This window comes from Halichoerus grypus, chromosome X (assembly GCF_964656455.1).
Source record: "Halichoerus grypus chromosome X, mHalGry1.hap1.1, whole genome shotgun sequence".
Lineage (NCBI taxonomy): Eukaryota > Metazoa > Chordata > Mammalia > Carnivora > Phocidae > Halichoerus > Halichoerus grypus.
The window spans coordinates 114,401,959-114,422,099 of NC_135727.1; the positions used below are offsets into that span (position 1 = coordinate 114,401,959).

The 20,141-nt window shown below is 39.5% G+C and overlaps 1 long non-coding RNA gene across 1 annotated transcript; it reads right to left on the reverse strand.

Annotated features, from left to right (window-relative positions):
* Positions 1-4,334: 4,334 nt before the first annotated feature.
* On the reverse strand, positions 4,335-19,094 carry LOC144380475 (uncharacterized). The gene is made up of 3 exons (XR_013444638.1): positions 18,760-19,094; positions 13,593-13,668; positions 4,335-4,386 (listed from the first exon to the last, which is right to left on the reverse strand). It is a non-coding gene; the product is annotated as an uncharacterized LOC144380475 (long non-coding RNA).
* Between the last annotated feature and the right edge of the window lie 1,047 nt (positions 19,095-20,141).

Here is a 20,141-nt window from a genome sequence, read left to right on the forward strand (position 1 = left end):
AATCCCTCCAAGGGACTGTAAGGTGCAGCAAAGGTGGAGAACTTCTTTGTCCAGGTGATCTCATCTACTCCTACAATTCTAGCCACCTATATGCAGAAGATTCCCATATCTCTGTCTCTGGCTCCCCCCTTTTCCCCTGAGCTTTGCACCTGTCTCTGGTTATATTTACCCCTACAGAGTCAAAGTCAAATGACCAAACTGAACGCTTTACCTTCCTCACCAACATGATGGTTCTCATGTAATCCCAAACCTAGGATATTTACATGTTAGTAAATGGAGAATAAAAACAGACTGCACCACCACCCACCGAGCTGACCACATCAGAAACTTTGGACTCATTCTTGAGTCTTTCCCTTCCCTTCCCTCTCTACCAAACATCAAATCTTTTTTTTTTTTTTTAAAGATTTATTTATTTATTTTAGAGAGAGAGAGAAAGAGAGAGAGTGCACAGGGGGAGGGGCAGAGGAAGAGGGAGAAAATCCTCAAGCAGACTCCGTGCTGAGTGTCGAGGCCAAAGCAGAACTTGATCCCAGGGCCCTAAGATCATGACCTGAGCAGACACCAAGAGCTGGATGCTTAACCAACTGAGCCACCCAGGCGCTCCCCCCCATCAAATCTTTCTTAAATCTGTCTCATCATTTCCCCCATCCCCTATCTCCCATTACCTAAATTTAGGACTTTATTCCTACTATCTTGCACAGTAATAAGTGGATCCCTGCAATTCATGCCCCACTGGCTTCAATTGTTATCTTTCCAGAATACAAATCTAATGATACAATAACCCTCTTGCTAAAACCCTTTGATGGCTGCTAAATGCCTACAGAATAAAGATCAAGTGCCACCTATAATTTAAAGATACACCACAATCTGGTCTTAGCCTTTGTGTCAGCTACTGCATGGTCTTTCAGGAGCCAGTAATGTAAAGAAACATTATCCAAAATTTGGTAATAAGATTACTTATCAAATAATAAAAAGATTAGTCCATGCTCTTTCAATGCCATACTAGACCTGTGTTACCTGATGCAGAGCAGTACTGTCCAGTGGAGCCACATAGGCAATTTTAAATGTTCCAGTAGCCACATTAAAAAAGGAAATAAAAAGAAACTGGAGAAATTGATGCTACTAGTGCATATTATTTTACCCAATATATTCAAAATATTATCCTTTCAGTGTGTAACAAAATTATTGTTTTTAATTAAAAAAAATTTTTTTTAAGTAATCTCTGCACCCAATGTGGGGCTTGAACTTACAACCTCAAGACTAAGAGTCACGTGCTCTACTGACTGGGCCAGCCAGGCTCCCCAACAAAATTGTTAATGAGATATTTTATTTTATTTTATTTTTTAAAAGATTTTATTTATTTATTTGACAGAGAGAGCGTGCCAGCGCACAAGCAGGGGGAGCGGGAGAGGGAGAAGCAGGCTCCCCACTGAGCTGGGAGCCCGATGCGGGGCTCGATCCCAGGACCCTGGGATCATGACCTGAGCTGAAGGTAGACGCCTAACAACTGAGCCACCCAGGTGCTCCTTAATGAGATATTTTAGATTCTCTTTTTTACCTTAAGTTTCTGAAATTCAGTATGTATTTTACTCTTACAGCACATCTTTGCATGCTATGTTTGCAAGAGAAGTATTTAATTTACATTTAAATTTCATACAATTTACAGCTGAAAAAAGTTAGTTCATAAAAGAACTTGTTTTAAGATATCTAAAAATTTTCCAGTAACTAAATTGAGTACCAAAAATCATTTTCCTTTAATATTTACATCCACATTTACAAAACTAGTTGATTTTTTGGAAGAAGTGATTTGACTTTGAAGTAAAAGGGATGTCAGTTTCAAAACTATGTCTGTCTGGGGCGCCTGGGTGGCTCAGTTGGTTAAGCGACTGCATTCAGCTCAGGTCATGATCCTCGAGTCCCGCATCGGGCTCCCTGCTCAGCAGGGAGTCTGCTTCTCCCTCTAACCCTCCCCCTTCTCATGCTCTCTCTCATTCTCTCTCTCAAATAAATAAAAATCTATTAAAAAAAAACTACGTCTGTCCAAGCAATGTAAATTCATTAATTTGTGTCAACTCAGTATTAGTTTCAAAGGGGTATTTGAAAAGCAATGCTAAATTTATCAATATAAACAAAGGATTCTTCAATTTTTTTCTTAGTTTTTACAACCAATGTACATAACACTGTCTATTACAATTAAAATCTTCCCCATGTTGATTCATGTTAGAAAAAGGTATAATATTATTATTATTGATTTGAATCATGAAAAGTGTCAATTTTAACATAAATTCTTATACCTCTCTAGTTAAATCACAAATAAGCTTTCTCTTCCTTGGAGCTTCAAACTTATCCATGAGAAAACATGTAAATCACAATGCCATTTTTAAAATTAATTAATATTTAGCAAGCATTCTTTTTGTTTCAAGAAAATCTTGAATTGCAGTCAACAGCACAGTAAAACTTGGTAAAACTTTTTGTGGCTCAACCAAAGAGCACTGGCAACAAACACAAGATCATTAAAATCATTGTCTACTTCTTTCAATGGTTCCATAACCACTGGTGATGAGTCACAGCATTTGCACGTATCTGCTGAACAGTTTTAACAACTGTATCCATGACGGTTTCATAGTTTGTTTCAGAGAACTGAGCAATCTGAAACTGGTTTTCTTTTGTGTGCAGAAATCCAAGCCATTATCAAGCAGCCAAAGTTGCAAGTTCAGAACCTGTTATCATTTTTGAAACAATTTTTGTTGCACATTCAATTTTGAATGCAGGCAACTAATTTTATCGATTTTTTTTCTTGACTATTCTCATCAAATTCACTCTGTATCTGCCAAAAATGTCCCTTATTAATTGTCCACTTTATTATCTTTACTCAATTTTTACACAACAAACAGCTTTTCTGTTTTGGTCGGCTGCAGCAAATTGTATGACACAACATACTTCTAATCTCTGTTTTTTCCTTCTTCTGTATCTCCACTCAATTCTGCCTCAGTAGTATGCTTTCATTTTAAACTTAAAAATTAGTCCATACTTATTTCTTATTTTAAAAATAGTTTAATTCTATTATAATTTAAAGCATAAGAAGTATTTCAGTTTAGGGACGCCTGGGTGGCTCAGTTGTTAAGCGTCTGCCTTCGGCTCAGGTCATGATCCCAGGGTCCTGGGATCGAGCCCCGCATCGGGCTCCCTGCTCAGCGGGGAGCCTGCTTCTCCCTCTCCCTCTGCCTGCCGCTCCCCCTGCTTGTGCGCTCTCTCTCTCTCTGGCAAATAAATAAATAAAATCTAAAAAAAAAAAAAAAGTGTTTCAGTTTAGGGGCACCTGGGTGGCTCAGTCGGTTAAGTGTCCAGCTCTTGATTTCAGCTCAGGTCATGATCTTGGGGTTGTGAGATTGAGCTCCTTGTCAGCGTGGAGCCTGTTTAAGATTCTCCCTCTCCCTCTTCCTCTGCCCCTCCCCTCCCCTCTCTCTCTCTCCCTCTCTTAAAAAAAAAAGAATTCAGTTTAGTTATAAAATATGATTCATACAGGTATGCCTGTAAATGGTACAATCTGTACAAAAGGTTCAAGTAAACACATTTCAGTGTTAAATTAGTGCATAGAAATTTACTGAATTACTGAATTGAATCAATCTTTGATACTAACTAGAGTGATAATGTGTTTATGTGTAATACTGGAGATGACTCATGTACTCAGTGCAGGCCTACAGTGCAGCAATATCTATGAGTTGCAACAGTTAAAGTGAAATATAGTCCTACTTAAACAATACAGTTGAGTTTAATGGAAAAATGTTTTACACCGTTTCAGTTTTAAAATAAAATTTAAAAAACTTCCTGAACACACTGTAAGAAAAACTAAGAAGGGGCACCTGGGTGGCTCAGTTGGTTAAGCATCTGCCTTTGGCTCAGGTCATGATCCCAGGGTCCTGGGGTCGAGCCCCACATCAGGCTCCCTGCTCAGTGGGGAGTCTGCTTCTCCCTCTCCCTCTGCCTGCCTCTCCCCCTGCTTGTGCTCTCTCTCTCTCTGTCAAATGCATAAATAAAATCTTGAAAAAAAAAAAAGAATGAAATCTTGCCATGTGTAACACCATGGATCTAGAGGGTATAATTCTAAGTGAAGTAAGTCAGTCAGAGAAAGACAACATGTAATTTCACTCATATGTGGAATTTAAGAAACAAAACAAATGAACAAAGAAAAAAAGAGAGAAACCAAAACCAAAACCAAACCAACCAACAAACAAAACCCCAGACTGTTAACTACAGAGAAGAAACTGGTGGTTGCCAGAGGAGAGGTGGGTGGGGGGATGGATGAAATAGATAAAGGGGATTACGAGTACACTTACCATGATGAGCACTGAGAAATGTATAGAATTGTCAAATCATATTGTACACCTATAATTAATAAAACACTGTATGTTAATTATATTTGAATAAAAATAAATAAATCATTTATGGTGAGAGGCACATGCATGATATAAAAAAAACCCAAAAAACAAAACCAAAAAACTTCAGATTCTCAGTCACACTAGCCTTTCAAGTGCTCAGTAGCCACATGTGGCCAGTGGCTACCATACTGGATAGTGTACATCTAGAGAAATGTAACTTTAACTTAATGATTACTATTGATTGAGGCCCAGACTCCCTGAAGTTACATATATACATGTTAACTTGTAGAAAAGATTGATAAGATAGGGCGCCTGGGTGGCTCAGTCAGTTAAGCGTCTGCCTTCGGCTCAGGTCATAATCCCAGGGTCCTGGGATCGAGCCCTGAGTTGGGCTTCCTGCTCAGCGGGGACCGTGCTTCTCCCTCTCCCTCTGCTGCTCCCCCTGCTTGTGCTCTCTCTGTTTCTCTCTCTCTCTCAAATAAATAAATAAAATCTTTAAAAAAAAAGAAAAGATTGATAAGATTGTGCATGATTTCTTCTGTCTGGTAGAACTGCAAATGATTTCTGCCTGGTAAAAATGACAACACTAATAGTTGCATTTGCATCTAACTCTGTAGCTTAGTCAGCAATTATATTCCAACATTCTCTCTTTCCATATAGTACTGCCCTTAACTTTGCGATCACAGGAGAATATTTGTGGATGTGGAAAAATATTCACAGAGTATTGTTAAGTGAGAAAGAGCAGGTCACAAAAGAGAATATACAGATTAATTCTATTTTTGTTTATTTTAAAGTATATATGTTCTAGAAAAATAAAGAAATAAAGATGTTTATTATTACCTATGGGTCACTTATGCATAATTTTTAAATATTTTCCCTTTTCTGACTTTTCATTTTTAATTTTTTTAAAACTTTAAAAAAAAATTTTTTTAAGATTTTATTTATTCATGAGAGAGAGAGAAGGAGACAGAGGGAGAAGCAGGCTCCCCTGGAGCAGGGAGCCCAATGCAAGACTCAATCCCAGGACCCTGGGATAATGGCCTGAGTTGAAGGCAGACGCTAAACAACTGAGCCACCCAGGTACCCTTTAATTTTTTTTTTTAAGTAAACTCTGGGCCCAATGTGGGTCCTGAACTCATGACCCCGAGATCAAGAGTTGCGTGCTCTACGGACTGAGTCAGCCAGGCACCCTGATTGTCTTCATTTTTCCCCCCAACTATCTTCATTTTTATTTATTTTTTAATTTATTTTTAAAGATTTTATTTATCCATTTGACAGAGAGAGACACAGCGAGAGAGGGGACACAAGCAGGGGAGTGGGAGAGGGAGAAGCAGGCCTCCTGCAGAGCAGGGAGCCCGATGCGGGGCTCGATCCCAGGACCCTGGGACCATGACCTGAGCGGAAGGCAGACGCTCAACGACTGAGCCACCCAGGCGCCCCCATCTTCATTTTTAAAAGTATAATTTATACTAAGAAAAATCTCATGAAAGTATTTTATAATTTTACCGCAGGTTAAGTGCAGGAGGGCTTTTCTTACCGCCCTCTTCTCTGTTGCTATAAAACTCAGGGCAATATTCTGAAACAGTTGAGCAACTCTGGTTATCCCAGGTACTTGTCAGCTAATTCAACTGATACTTTTAAAAAAATGATGATGATGGTGATGACTTTGATAAATATGTATACAAGACTGTGCGGTCTTCCACTCATTTCTATAACTGCGATATGTTCTTTGCACTGCTTACTGAGACGCTGTGGGTTTTTTGCACTTCCCTGTGAACAATACTTCAATGTGCCTAAATTATGAATACATTGACTGACAATGCCTTATAAATACAACAACAAACTCAGTGCATATTTCTTTCAGTGCCTGCCCCCTCCCAAATTTTATAATTCACTGTTGATGTTCCTCTCTTGCCCTCTAGTCTGTGAGCCCTTGAAGCAGGGGCTCTGTTTTATTAACCTCTGTGGTTCAATGCCTAGGATAATTCCTGGCATATAACAGGAGAGTGGGCAGGCTATAATCTGTGAGGAATGAGTGGACGAATGAGAATCCCCACGTATTCATTCATGCATGCATGCACACAGCCCCTACTGTGTGCCAGCCTAGGCGCCAGGGATAAAGCCATGGACATTTGTAAGTTTGGAATATAAAAGTACCATGATCAGACAATATACTTAAAAGCAGAAATCAAAAGACATAACCAAGAAGGCAACATAGACCAGACTAGCTTTATAAAGTGGGACCTTCATCCTATCTAGGAAACAACTGCATCACTCTGAAAGTGAGAAGCAGTGTCCTTAATAGACTTCTTTCTCAGTGGGCATCCGATCCGAACTCCTTATGAAAAGCCTAAAATAAAAGGACAGCTCTTTGCTGCTTTTCTTTCTCCAGATCTTGTGATTTGGGATCAGAATCACAAGTTGGCAAACCTACACAGAGTTTGTAGCATTCTGTTTCAAGCACAGACTCTGTTGAACTACAAATAGAATCAAGTGTTTTCATCACAGCTGGACTTCCACCTTCTCTGCAAGCTGTGGAGTCCACCTGCTGGGTAATCAGCCAATAGGTGCTCGCTTTCTCTCTGTATTCCTGTGGCATCAAGGCAGCTATTTCCACAGAGAAAAATGTAACTCTGAAGTAGGGTCCCTTGATCATAGTTATGGTGGTCTTATGTTCATGGAGCAAGATGAGACACCCCACTGATAACTTATTAATTATAATGGAGTGATCTGGGAGATGAGACCTTAACCAAATGATCCAACTTTTCAACACTGATAACAGGACAAACTGACATCACGTGCCTCATGGTGTGATGCCACGGTGTCTGGTTATCCATTGTTGCGACATAAACTACTTCAGAATTTAGTGGCTTAAAATAACAATTTAGGGGATCTTCAAGTTGAATACAAACAAATGAACAGAAGCATTTTTCAAATGCATAACATAGTCACATCAGGGAAGGGGGCATTAGTCCAAGTAATTTTGATATCCAGAATTTGGACTACATGCTCTCAAGCTAAATTAAGAAAGCTTTTTTAGCATAGGCATGAGATCACAATTCTGAAACTACTTTCTACGCATTCTAGGGTTAATCGAGTAAGTCAATATATTGTGAGTGGTGGGATCCAGATTTTCATTGCTGGAGAAGGTAGTTACAATTATGGAAAGGAGGAGGAATAGATTGAACACTGCTGTGTTGGATTGGAACCAAGGTATAGGTTTTAATATGTAGAGACAGCTAGATATAGAAATGGTACAGATATGTGTGAGTGTTACGTGTGTATTCAATACACATGTGTGTGCGTGTATATATACACACATATGTATATATACATCTATACGTCTATTTCCCAGCTCTGTCTGCTGAGAGGGTCTAGAAGTAATGAAACCACAGTAATGATAAGTATACCCAGGACTCAGATCTTGGTTTCTAAATAACATTCTCCACTAAAAGGAACCAGGGATCCTTGGAGAAATGGCTGACTTCAGGACAGGATAAGCCTGGATCATCTTGCGCTAAAAAGGAAGGGAGTGCTCAAGAAATGGTGGGGACATGGTAAAAGGTCACAGAAGCCAGGCTGAAAAACCCTGGAACAATTTGAGCATAAACATAAATAACATTAAGGGTTATATTTTATTGAATAATGTAAGAATATATGAATCCACATTAAAATGACTGAACAGAAAAACCACAAGTAAATAAATATGTGTGTGATAAGTTCCAAGGCAAAAATATATTTCTTACTGGAGCGCCTGGGTGGCTCAGTCGTTAAGCATCTGCCTTCAGCTCCCGTCATGATCAGGGTTCTGGGATCCAGCCCCGTGTCTGGCTCCCTGCTCCGCGGGAGGCCTGCTTTCCCTCTCCCACTCCCCTCTGCTGTGTTCCCTCTCATGCTGTGTCTCTCTCTGTCAAATAAATAAATAAAATCTTTAAAAAAATAAAAATATATTTCTTACTGTTGGTGGTACTCAAAAAGGTTTGAAAGATACAGCTGCTCAGGATCTCTGGATGACAACAGTTCAGTTTAAGGTTAGGCATTCTGTTCTTTAACAGGGCATTTTTGAACACTTCTTTTTAAATATTATTATTATTTTATTGTTATTATTATTGTTCAAATGTCCAAAATTTCAGAGACGTAATTAGATGGGTCTATGTATAGCACAAGAGTGGAGTGGCACAAGAATAAAAGAATTATGTACTCAAGAAGTAGATACTAGTATATTTAATAATCTAATACATGATAAAGGAGATATCATAAATCAATGGTAGAGACATGAATTCAATAAGTTGTTCTGCCACATTTAGTCAATTATTTGGTTTAAAAATGTTTTACAGCCTTACTCCATACCTTACAAAGTGTATTTTTATTTTATTTATTTTTAAATATTTTATTTATTTGAGAGAGAGAGAGCGCTCATACGTGCGTGCACGCGCGCATGCCCGAAAGAGAGAGAGAGAGAGAGAGAGAGAGAGAGAACAAGTGGGGGAGGGGCAGAAGAAGAAGCAGACTCCCCGCTGAGCAGGGAGGCCGAAGCATGGTTCTATCCCAGGACCCCAAGATCATGACCAGAGCCAAAGGCAGACACTTAACCAACTGAGCCACCCAGGTGCCCTGAAAATGTATTTTTAAAAAGTCAAATTAAAAATAACCAGAATAGGAGCACAAAGTAACCCAGAATGGAATCTAATTAAAACAAAATACAGTTCAGGGGAATTTACATCCCAAACCTATAGTCACATTATTTCTTTTTTTATATTGAGACATAATTGACATATGACATAATATTAGTTGTAGGTGTACAACATAATGATTTGATATTTGTGTATATCACTTATCCAATTGTTGGCATTTATTAAAAAATTAAATAATTAATTGTGTCATCTTTCTTATTGATCTTAGTATGGTGGCAGCATAATTCATTGAGATACTAAGTTGAGTTTAGTTCTTTTATCTCCCCTCCCCAGGGTCCTTTGTGCCAAGCAGGCCTTAGGGACCAGAAACAGGGAACAGGAAGCAGAAATGGTTTTTGTGGCAACATGGATGGACCTCAAGGTTATTACGGTAAATGAAGTAAGTCAGACAGAGAAAGACAAATACCGTATGATTTAGCTTACATGTGGAATCTAAAAACAAAACCAGTGAACAAAGAAAGAAACAAACAAACATGGGGCACCTGGGTGGCTCAGTTGGTTAAGCGTCTGCCTTCGGCTCAGGTCATGATCCCAGGGTCCTGGGATTGAGCCCTGCATTGGGCTCCTTGCCCAGCTGAGCCTGCTTCTCCCTCTCCTTCTGCCTCTCTCCCCGCTTGTGCTATCTCTCTCTCTCAAATAAATAAATAAAATCTTTAAAAAAAGAAAGAACGAAACAAACAAACAAAAAACAGACGCTTAAATACAGAGAACAAACTGGTGGTTGCCAGAGGGGAGAGGGGGAGAGGGAATGGTGAAATAGATAAAGGGGATTAAGAGGTACAAACTTCCAGTTATAAAATAAATAAGTCATGGAAATTTAAAGTACAGCATGGGGAATATAGTCAATAGTATTGTAATAATGTTATTTGGTGACAGATGGTGACCACACTTACTGTGACGAGCACTGAGCCATGTATAGAATTGTTGAGTCATTATGTTGTACACATGAAAGTAATGCAACATTATATGTTAATATACTTCAATTTTTAAAAAAGCTGAAATGGTTTAAGGGCAACTTCCCTTTTCCAAGTGTTTGTTTTAACCCAAGTTCCTTAAAGGAGGTATGCTGAGTTGATAGAGGCCAACTGCATAGACTCTACCAATGGCTTTCTTTTTTTTTAAATTTTTTTTAAAGATTTATTTATTTATTTGACAGAGAGAGAGAGAGAGCACAAGCAGGGGGAGCGGCAGGCAGAGGGAGAGGGAGAAGCAGGCTTCCCGCTGAGCAGGGAGCCCTATACAGGACTCAATCCCAGGACCCGGGGAGCATGACCCGAGCCAAAGACAGACGCTTAACCGACTGAGCCACCCAGGTGCCCCAATTAATTTTTTTTTTTTTTAGATTTTATTTATTTATTTGAGAGAGAGAGAACACAAGCAAAGGGAGAGGGAGAAGCAGACTCCCTGCTGAGCAGGGAGCCCGACACAACGTGAGGCTCCATCCCAGGACCCTGAGATCATGACCCATGGTTTCCTTTGAATTAATTTTATTTGAACTCATTGTACATATTTCAGATAAAAGATTCCTCACCTTTAAAATGAAGAGATGGGACTAACCCAGGGGTTCTCAACCTGAGGTTTAGCAGATCAGTGACTGTGAGAGAAAAACATCTGCTCTTCATTTTCAGTGATCCCTAACAAAAGTGTTTCCTTCAACTGCAAATATAAGTATCCAACCACAATCCTGTTAGCAGGATCTGTGGCTTGTCACTAATAGAAATCACAAATACTTTCACATCACATTACTGTTGTTGCAGATATCTTAAAATACCGTTCATGCTCATTGTTACATGGCAGTTATTAGACTGCTGTTAGATCTTGTATTTAGTAGATTAAATTAAGAACTACCTATATCACACATTTATACATTTTTATACTTTAGTAACCATATTTTCAGTGTAATTGGTTTCCTTTGTTTTCCTATGTATGATGTTTTATGCATTCAAAAACATTGTTCTGGGGCACCTGGTTGGCTCAGTCAGTGGAACATGCAACTCTTGATCTCAGGGTTGTAATTTCGAGCTCCACATTGGGTGCAGAGATTACTTAAAAATAAAATCTTTAAAAAAATAAAAACAAAAAACAGACATTATTCTGAGAAGCCAGACTGAAAGGGCCCCTGGGTCAAAAAAAATATTTAGAGCCCTTGAACTGGACACTGGTTTTTTATGTCCACATTGGTATGTACACAGGATCTCTATCTGTTTCTCTGGGAAAACGGCCCATAATTTAGATAATTATCTCTGTGACAAGGTTACACTGACATTTTGATCATTCCATATCTGACTTCAAATACAACCTAGTCCACAAGCCAAAACGTCCAAACCTTTGAACTCAATCTTCCACACAAACCCTTCTATTCAATTATTCTCTAACACTTTCACAGCAAAATGTGGGAAAATAGCACCAGAAATGGAACCAGAAAACCCATGTCTTACTTTTAGTTCTGCTCTCTGATCCTGGGAAAGTCATGTAATTTTTCTGAACCCTATCTATAAACACATTTAGATAATCTTTAAAATCTATAAGTTCCTGAGGCAACTGGGTGGCTTAGTTGGTTAAGCATCTCCCTTTGGCTCAGGTCATGATCTCAGGGTCACAGGATCAAGCCCTAGCACATAGGGCTCCCTGCTCCATGGGCAGTTTGCTTCTCCCTCTTCCGCTGCCCCTCCTCCTCTGGCTCGTGCTCTCTCTCTCTCACTCTCTGTCTCTCTCAAATAAATAAATAAAATCTTAAAAAAAAAATCTATAAGTTCCCTTTCCAGTTGTAAAATTCTATACTTCTAAAATTGTCTGCTTTTCTGCTAGGTGTGTTCTTTGGGATTCAGTTCTTAGTATTCTATCCTTAATTAATTCATTCACTTATCAGTTACTGAGATGGGAATAACTAAGCAACTAAGCCAGAGGGTCCTGGAAAAATTTTCCAATGAGCCATATTTAAGCTGAGTTTTGAAGGCTGAGTATGAGTCCATTAAGTAAGGACAGGACAAGAACTTTCCAGGCAGAGAACACTGCCAAGGCCCAATGTGCTCAGGGCCTACAGTGCACTGAGGGGCTTGATAGGGGTTCAAAGGGGACCAGATCTGTACTCATCTGTACAGTACATTTCCTATAAGCCTGGGCTCCTTGGCTTATAGGAAATGGGAGAAAGTGTACAAACAGGTGAAGTGACACGGTCAAGTTTGTGTTTTGGGTAAACAGCCCTGAGAGCAATGTGAAGCATGGGGGGAACTGAAATCAGAAAGATCAGTTAGAAAGGATCAGTTAGAAAGGAGGATACTGCAACATTTGAGGTAAGAGATAATGGAGACCCAAATCAAGGCATTGGCAATGAGAATAGTCAAATGAGTAAAAAGAACGGAAGTAAACTTTCTCTATGAGAAACTGGGTATGATGATGGAGGAATCTAGGGTTACCCTAGCTTCTAGTGAGGACAACTAAGTGAAGAGTGGTATGGAAGGGAGCAATGATTAACCAGAATAGGGAATACAAGAAGAAAAGGCTCTCTGGGGAAGAAAGCTAGGCTTTGAAATGTTGAGTTTGAGGAGCCTATTAGACCTCCAGAGAGAAATTCTGGCCAGCCCTTGGAAATAAGAGCATGGAATTCTGGAGAAAGATATGCCTGGAGATACAGAATTATTTTTTTCCTGGAGATAAAGAATTATAAAAACCACATGAGGTAGCTAAAGCCATTTAATTAGCTTCCCTCCCCACCCCCCAGCAATAGCACCACCTGCCCGGTCCCTCTGCAGTGTTTCACCTCCCCAAACCCCTCAAATCCTGACTCCTGAGCTTGCTATTAAGGATCCCAACTTTGCTTGTATCCTAACTAACACAGAGACGTGTTTCGGAGTAACAAAGGTCGGTGGGAAAGGTGACCCTTTCCATGGTCATATTGGACTTCAGGTATGACCATGGACTATTCTCCATGGTCATACCTGAAGTAGGTTGTGGAGAGTATCCTGGTCTTTTGTCTGTTGGTTTACTTGTTTCTCACCTTTCCCACTGACCTTTGTTACTCCGAAACACGTCTCTGTGTTAGTTAGGATACAAGCAAAACCGCTGTAGCGAAGGAACCCCAAAGCACAATAGCTGATACATGTCATGAACTTCTTTCTTTCTTATATAACAGTTCAGGGCCTGCAGGGCAGCTCTGTTGCATTAAGGTACATAGGAACCTAGGCTGATAGCCGTTCTCAGTTCTGCCATTCTCAGCATCCCTCTTAGGACTCGAGGAATTGTTCCAATCATTGTTATTTCCCAACTGGGGCAGCAGGGGGTGGTGGTGGTGCGAATCCAGGCAAGAAGCTTCATCTTTTTTGAAGTTTTTTTTTTTAATTTTTTAATTTTTTAAGTAATCTCTACACCTAATGTGAGGCTCGAACTCACAACCCCGAGAGTGCTCTACCAAAGGAATGAGCCAGGCACTCCAAGAAAGCTTCATCTTTATTAAAGATAAATACACATCACTTCTGCTCATATCCCATTGGTCCAAACTCAGTCATGTGACCACACATACCTTCAAGGGAGACTGGAAAATGTAGTATCTTGCTGGGCAACCATGTGATGAGCTCACACTCAGAGGGGCTCTGTTACTAAAATGTAGAAAGGGAAAATGGACACAGGGAACAATTAGCAAACTGACATTTCCAAAGCCCTGGCCATCTAAATATTCATGCATACCCTTATTTACACACATAGAATGCATTCCTATCTCCCCTCAAGAGACAGCCCAAAGTATAATCCATTCACTGAATATAAAATAAAGTCTAGCATCTCTGGGTAGTGTGTACTCCTCTCCATCAGGTCTAGCTCCAGCAGTATATATAATAACAGAATGTAATTCCTCCACCATTACTCAGCTTTCAGTATATAATGTGGAGTGGGAACAGGTTACCTACAGTGAGAATTCCCATTTTGGAAGGGGAAGAATGGAAAGCATTTAGCAGTCACAGGTGCATAGAAATGATATACTGTGTTGAACAAGAAATGCAGATTCCCTGTCTTGGGGTAAAGGAATCCTTGTGTCAGACCTTGGTTATGCATTCTGGGAGGAATGCCCTAGACCTGGTCCTCTCTGGACTTTAGCTTTGTCCTTGTTCATTATTCTCCATGGTCATACCTGAAGTAGGTTGTGGAGAGTATCCTGGTCTTTTTGTCTGTTGGTTTACTTGTTAATAAGAAAGTTGTATTAAAATCTCCCACTATAACTGAGAACTGCCTTCTCCTTTTTGTATTATCAATTTTTATTTAATGTATTTTAAAGTCATGTTATTATCTACATAGAAATTTAAAATTGTTCTATCTTTCTGGTAAATTGAATCTTTTCTTAAGAAAAAAAAAAGAAATGACTTGCTTTGGGGTGCCTGGGTGGCTCAGTCGCTTAAGCGTCTGCCTTCGACTTGGCTCATGATCCCAGGGTCCTGGGATTGAGCCCTGCATCGGGCTCCCTGCTCAGCGGGGAGCTTGTTTCTCCCTCTCCTCTTTGCTCTTGCTCAATCTCACTATGTCTGTCTCTCTCTCAAATAAATAAAATCTTAAATAAATAAATAAATAAATATGTTAAAAAAAAGAAATGACTTGCTTTATTTCTAATAATGCCTTTTGCTTTGAAGTCTATTTTGTGTGATATTAATATAGCTATATCTTTTCATTAGTAATTGTGGGGAAAATGTTTGTCATTACTTTCTATCTTTCTTTATTCTTATGTTTTAAATGTAGCTCTTTAAACAACACATAGTTGGATTTTGTTTGTTTGTTTTCCATCTCACAATCTTTGTTTTTTCACTGGAAAATTCCTTCCACTTATATTCAATGTAATTGCTGGTATAATTGTATTCAAATCTACCATCTTCTTATGCACGACTCTTCTTCTGTCCTGTGTTCTGTTTTCTTTCCTTCCTTGCCTCCTTTTGGATTGATAATTTTTATCATTGAATTTCATAGGTTTTCTCCTAGACAGAATAGTCATTTGCTTTTTCCAGGATCACTTTAGTTCAAGTTCAAGATTTGAGATTTTTTTCAAGCAAGCCTCTTCCAGTTCACCCTTACTCCTGGGGGGAGTGTGTGCATGTGGAATGGGGAATGGTTTACCAGGTCTCCACCCTTGTCAGGTCCTGATCTGACTTTTGTCCCCCTAATCCCACAAGGATGCTAAAAAGACAGCTAACCCTCTCAATTGTCTCTTTAGGATCAGCTAATGACTGTAAGGTGAACATGTCCAAAAATGACCAGGCTCACTCCTCTGGATTTCCATTCTCTTCTGGGTCTCACCCTTGGAATTTGTCAATATTTTGTTAGCGTTTTGATGCTTCTAAATTTTTAGTAAATTATGTTCAGCAGGAGGGGTGATCTGAATTAGCTAGTGTGCCGTTACTGACTTCCTTAGAGTTCCTAGAACAATGTTTCTCAAGATGGGGTCCATGGACCATGTGCATCAAAATCACATTATACGTGTTAAAAATTGGGATTCCAGGGCTGCCATCTCAGACATCATTCGGTCCTGAAACACAGAAGTCTGCCCTTTTCATAAGTTCTGAGGCTCTATTTATTAAGACTTTAAGTTTGAGAAATTTTGCCCCAGAGCTTAGCACAATACTCTTAGTAATAGACATTCAAGGAATTTGACTTGATTTTTGTTTAAAGGTCATGTAGGTCAGAAGAAAGCTGAATAAATGCCCCAGTCAGAATCCGGTCAATGTTTAAATCCCCTATCTCCTCACCATTTGAAAAAAATCCTCCTTAAGACAAGATGATCTCTAAGAAGAACTCTCAAGAACCAAGACCTTATCTAGAGCCAAAGTCTAATCCTGTCACACTCCCCCTTCTCAGGAGTAGCATTCATTTTGATCAGCCATGGATGGCAGGTACTTCAATGTGCTTGTTAGTCACTAATGAAAGGTTTGAGAAAGAAGCTAAGTTACCCTAAAGATATCTTGACCCCATATCTACTGGTGAATCCAATTATGAACTGCCCTCAAAACAAAACAAAACACCCAAACCCAACCCCAAAACGGGTTTTTTGAGACCAGTTCATAACTGGATGTCAATTACAAATATTAAGATTTTCCCCCCAATATTATTATTTGCCAAAATAAGTTAACACCGTGTTGGTCTGCAACATTATTTTGAAATTTTACTGGTCCAAGAAATCTGTAGATCTTGAAATCACTGTCTTATAGCTCCTCAAGCCACTCCAGATTCCAAGAAAGCTCTTGGCCTGCCTGCTAAAGTTTCTGCAAAAAGCAGGCAAATCTGCATTCCACACTGTCAGGAACATGATTAATTATCTGTTTGGATTAGCCAACAAAATCTATGTTCCTGTGTTTCTGTGACACGCTTACTTAAATTTCTTAGCTTTGGTCATGCCTTTAAGTTACAGTGCTTTCCAAAATGTTTGTCTTTGCTTTCTTGCAGGACAAAAAGAAAAACAAAACAAAACAAAACAAACAAAACCCACTGCCAAACAGTTGGTGACCAACATTTAAAGATTTCTCATTGCTACACCAACGTGCCGTCTTAGATATCTCCAACTTTTAAAGGGAAAGCTTTGTGTGAGTTCTTGTGTTTTCCACAGCTGAATAACCTTAATATGGAAACGTGCTCATGTTACACACACCGCAGACATCAAGAGAAAGTTTTAGAAAATTTGAGCTTTTTAATCAGATGATCTTGGGCTCTACTCAGAAAATGAAATTCCATGGGGAAACTGCTACTCAGAGTAGGCTTTGTTCTTTTATAATATTCATTTCCTTTCATTGCTCTCCAACCAAGAGGATACTTCAATAACCATCTGAATAGGGAGGATGGTATTACAAATGAGCTGTTACGAAATTTTTAAAAATCAGATCTGTTTTGGAAACTACTATCAGTTGGAGAGTGGTTTATATGTGAACTATGCTAAATTCCTTAAACTTAAGCCAACTCTGAATATGCCTGATTGATGAAATAATGTTTGTCACTTCAGTAAACGAATAGGCTAGCATACACTACATGGGCTGTAGTAACCTATGTAACCTATGATTGAAAAATAATCACATGCCCTTATGGTTTCATTTACCAGATTAATCTGCTTTGGTAATGGAATCATTTATGCTTAATTAAATATATCTAGATTATGATTCTCAGGAAAGGGTAATCTGTGAGTAAAAAGATATCTCTAAAATCTGCAGGTTTGGAGCAACATCACAATTTTAGGTTTTTAAAGATACCTATTCACTTGTATCTCTAAGGTAGAAAACTGGCCTTGCTTTAAACCACATCTTTTATTTCTATAGGCTCTTTATAAATCCATTCACGGCCCTTTATTTCATCAACTCCCACCATACTGGGTTTGTAACCCTTAAGGTTACAAAGGTTACCTTAAGGTGGGTGGGATGTATGCAACATTTGATTATGTTAAGAAAAGTTACTTAACACTTGGAACCAAAGCAAAAGGATGACTGCTTGTCCTTTGAACCTTGGACTAAAGCTTTATTTCAAGACCTTTATCTAACAGGCCCACCAAAGGAATATTTAGTTCTTCAGAGGAATGCACTGTTGCTTGGTTAAAGCTCAGACATGTTAACTTGTAGGTTTTTGTCCAGGAGAGATGCCAAAGATTTCTGTGCAGAGGTTCTGGATTTATTGTCCTATTTTGCTTCTAATTTAGCAAACTTATTTCAGCATCCTTTTCCTTTATGAACCTATAAATCTGTCTTTCAAATTCTCCTTTGTACCTTATTTACCATTCTCCTGCTTCCCTCATTAATGCATAAAACCTGTGACATGTATTCATTCTATATTTTCATTAGGGTCATGTTTTTGAAAGTTATACTTTGTCTCTATGAAGAAAAAGAGATGGAGCTCACAAGCACCCAAGAAAATGAATCTCTTTTCTTTAGTTCATCCAATTTCACTTCTCTGGGGAACATATTTTATAGGAATTAAATCAATGCATTTTGATTCCCCCCCCCTTTAAATCCCATGTCCTATTAGCCTTCTGACAGAGTCATCAAGCTTACTGTCCCAAGAAAGGAAGGACAGACAGGTGCTGCTCATAAGAGAGAGGCCGATTTCAAAGCTGATTTTCTTCACCTAACTTTTTAGTAAGACAATGTACATAAAACCCAGGCTTTTTGGAGAAAGGGATTTCTAAATGACAAAGCTTCCTTTTTAATACATAGGGCCTGTGTGTAGAATAGAAGGGAGACTCCTCCAGGCTGTAAAGAATGAGGGGAAAAGCAATTCTGGATCAGTTACAGGGAAACGGGGGAGTGGTGTTTGGGAGGAAGGTCACAAGACACAGTTGTCCTGATCTCTTCCTTCCAGGCTGAAGTACTGGGGAAGGAAGTAGGTTAGCTAGGCTGCTGGGAAAGCAGAAGACAGAAGTGGGGCGGTCTGGGGGCGCCTGGGTGGCTCAGTCGTTAAGCGTCTGCCTTCGGCTCAGGTCATGATCCCAGCGTCCTGGGATCGAGCCCCACATCGGGCTCTCTGCTCCGCGGGAAGCCTGCTTCTCCCTCTCCCATTCCTCCTGCTTGTGTTCCCTCTCTCACTGTGTCTCTCTCTGTCAAATAAATAAATAAATTCTTTAAAAAAAAAAAAAAAAAAAGAAGTGGGGTGGTCTGGATTCTGCTTTTCTTTGGGAGGATTAACATATGCCCTTTGCCACTTTGAGGTCATAAAAGCCACATCCCTCCCTCACACACCTGGATGTCTTCTTGGAGAGGAGTAGAGGGAGGGTAGAAATCTGACTGGCTGAGTTCTTCACAGAGTCATCCAAGTAGAGACTGTTTACCTACAAAGACATTTTATAGGCTTGAATTCAGGTTAATAAATTAGACTTGATCTTGTCCCTCCTCCCAGCTTCCACCCAGAATATGGGAGCTTGTAAGGTAGATCAGGGCAGACTTAGAGAAATAAGAAAGCTACATTTTTAGCCCAGCTGAGTATATCATGAGTAAATTGGAAAGGTTGTGTCAGGGAGGAAAAATTTCTTCTGCTCTTCCAGGTCCTTCTAACTGGACCAAGAATCAAACTGACATGAGAAAGATTGACAGGAATAAATCAAATTTAATTTCATAAGTATGGAATCAACAGACATGCAAATCCCAAAGATAGTCAAACAACATGAGGTTTATATGAGCTCAGGAGCAGGATAGGGGTCTGAGGATACAAAGGGGAGAAAGATCATTAGCAGGAAGGTGAGAGGAGGTGTTTGAAAAACAAAGTTGCCCTATTACGTGGGTAAGTTTCTTGGGTAGAGAGGAATCTCTGTAAATAGCTCTCTTCCTGGAACCAACAAGCAGTTGAGGGGGAGGTAAAGAGCTTTTCTTGAATATGCTGGGTTTTGATTGCTTTTGACTCAAAATAATGTTCATGCCAAAGTGGCCCATCTTGGGGCATACTGCCCTTGGCCCCTACAGTTTCCTCCTCTGAAACTTCCCTTAAGTTTCACATATAAAAGTTAACCAGGTAGATCATTCTGTCTTGTTGAACCAGCCCCTGCAATAAGTTAGTTCAGTTAAATTCATTTCAGGAGGCAGTGATGCAATTGTGTTCTCAAAGTTAGGCCTATGGTTCAAGCAATCAGGTTTTAAATAAGAGACATTTCTATGGAAACAAAAGAAAAAGAATGGTTAATGATTGGATCACATTATAAACCACAAACATTTGAACTACAAGCCCAATGTGGGGCTTGAACTCATAACCCTGACATCAAGAGTCGCATGCTCTACTGACAGCCAGCCAGATGCCCCGTGGTGATCTTTTTGAATGGCCCAAAGAGCAACAAACATATAGATTGCCAATATGTGAGCTACTGTGGCTCAGTCGGTTAAGTGTCTGCCTTCGGCTCAGGTCATGATCCCAGGGTCCTGGGATGGAGCCCGAAGTCGGGCTCTCTGCTCATCAGGGAGTCTGCTTCTCCCTCTCCCTCTGCTCTTCCCCTCCCCACCCCCAGTTCATGTGCTCTCTCTCTCTCTTTCTCTCTCTCTCACTTTCAAATAAATAGATAAAATATCTTTTTAAAAAACGAGAAATATAGAGAAGAGATAGCTATTTAGAATGCTCATAGAACTTTGGTAACATC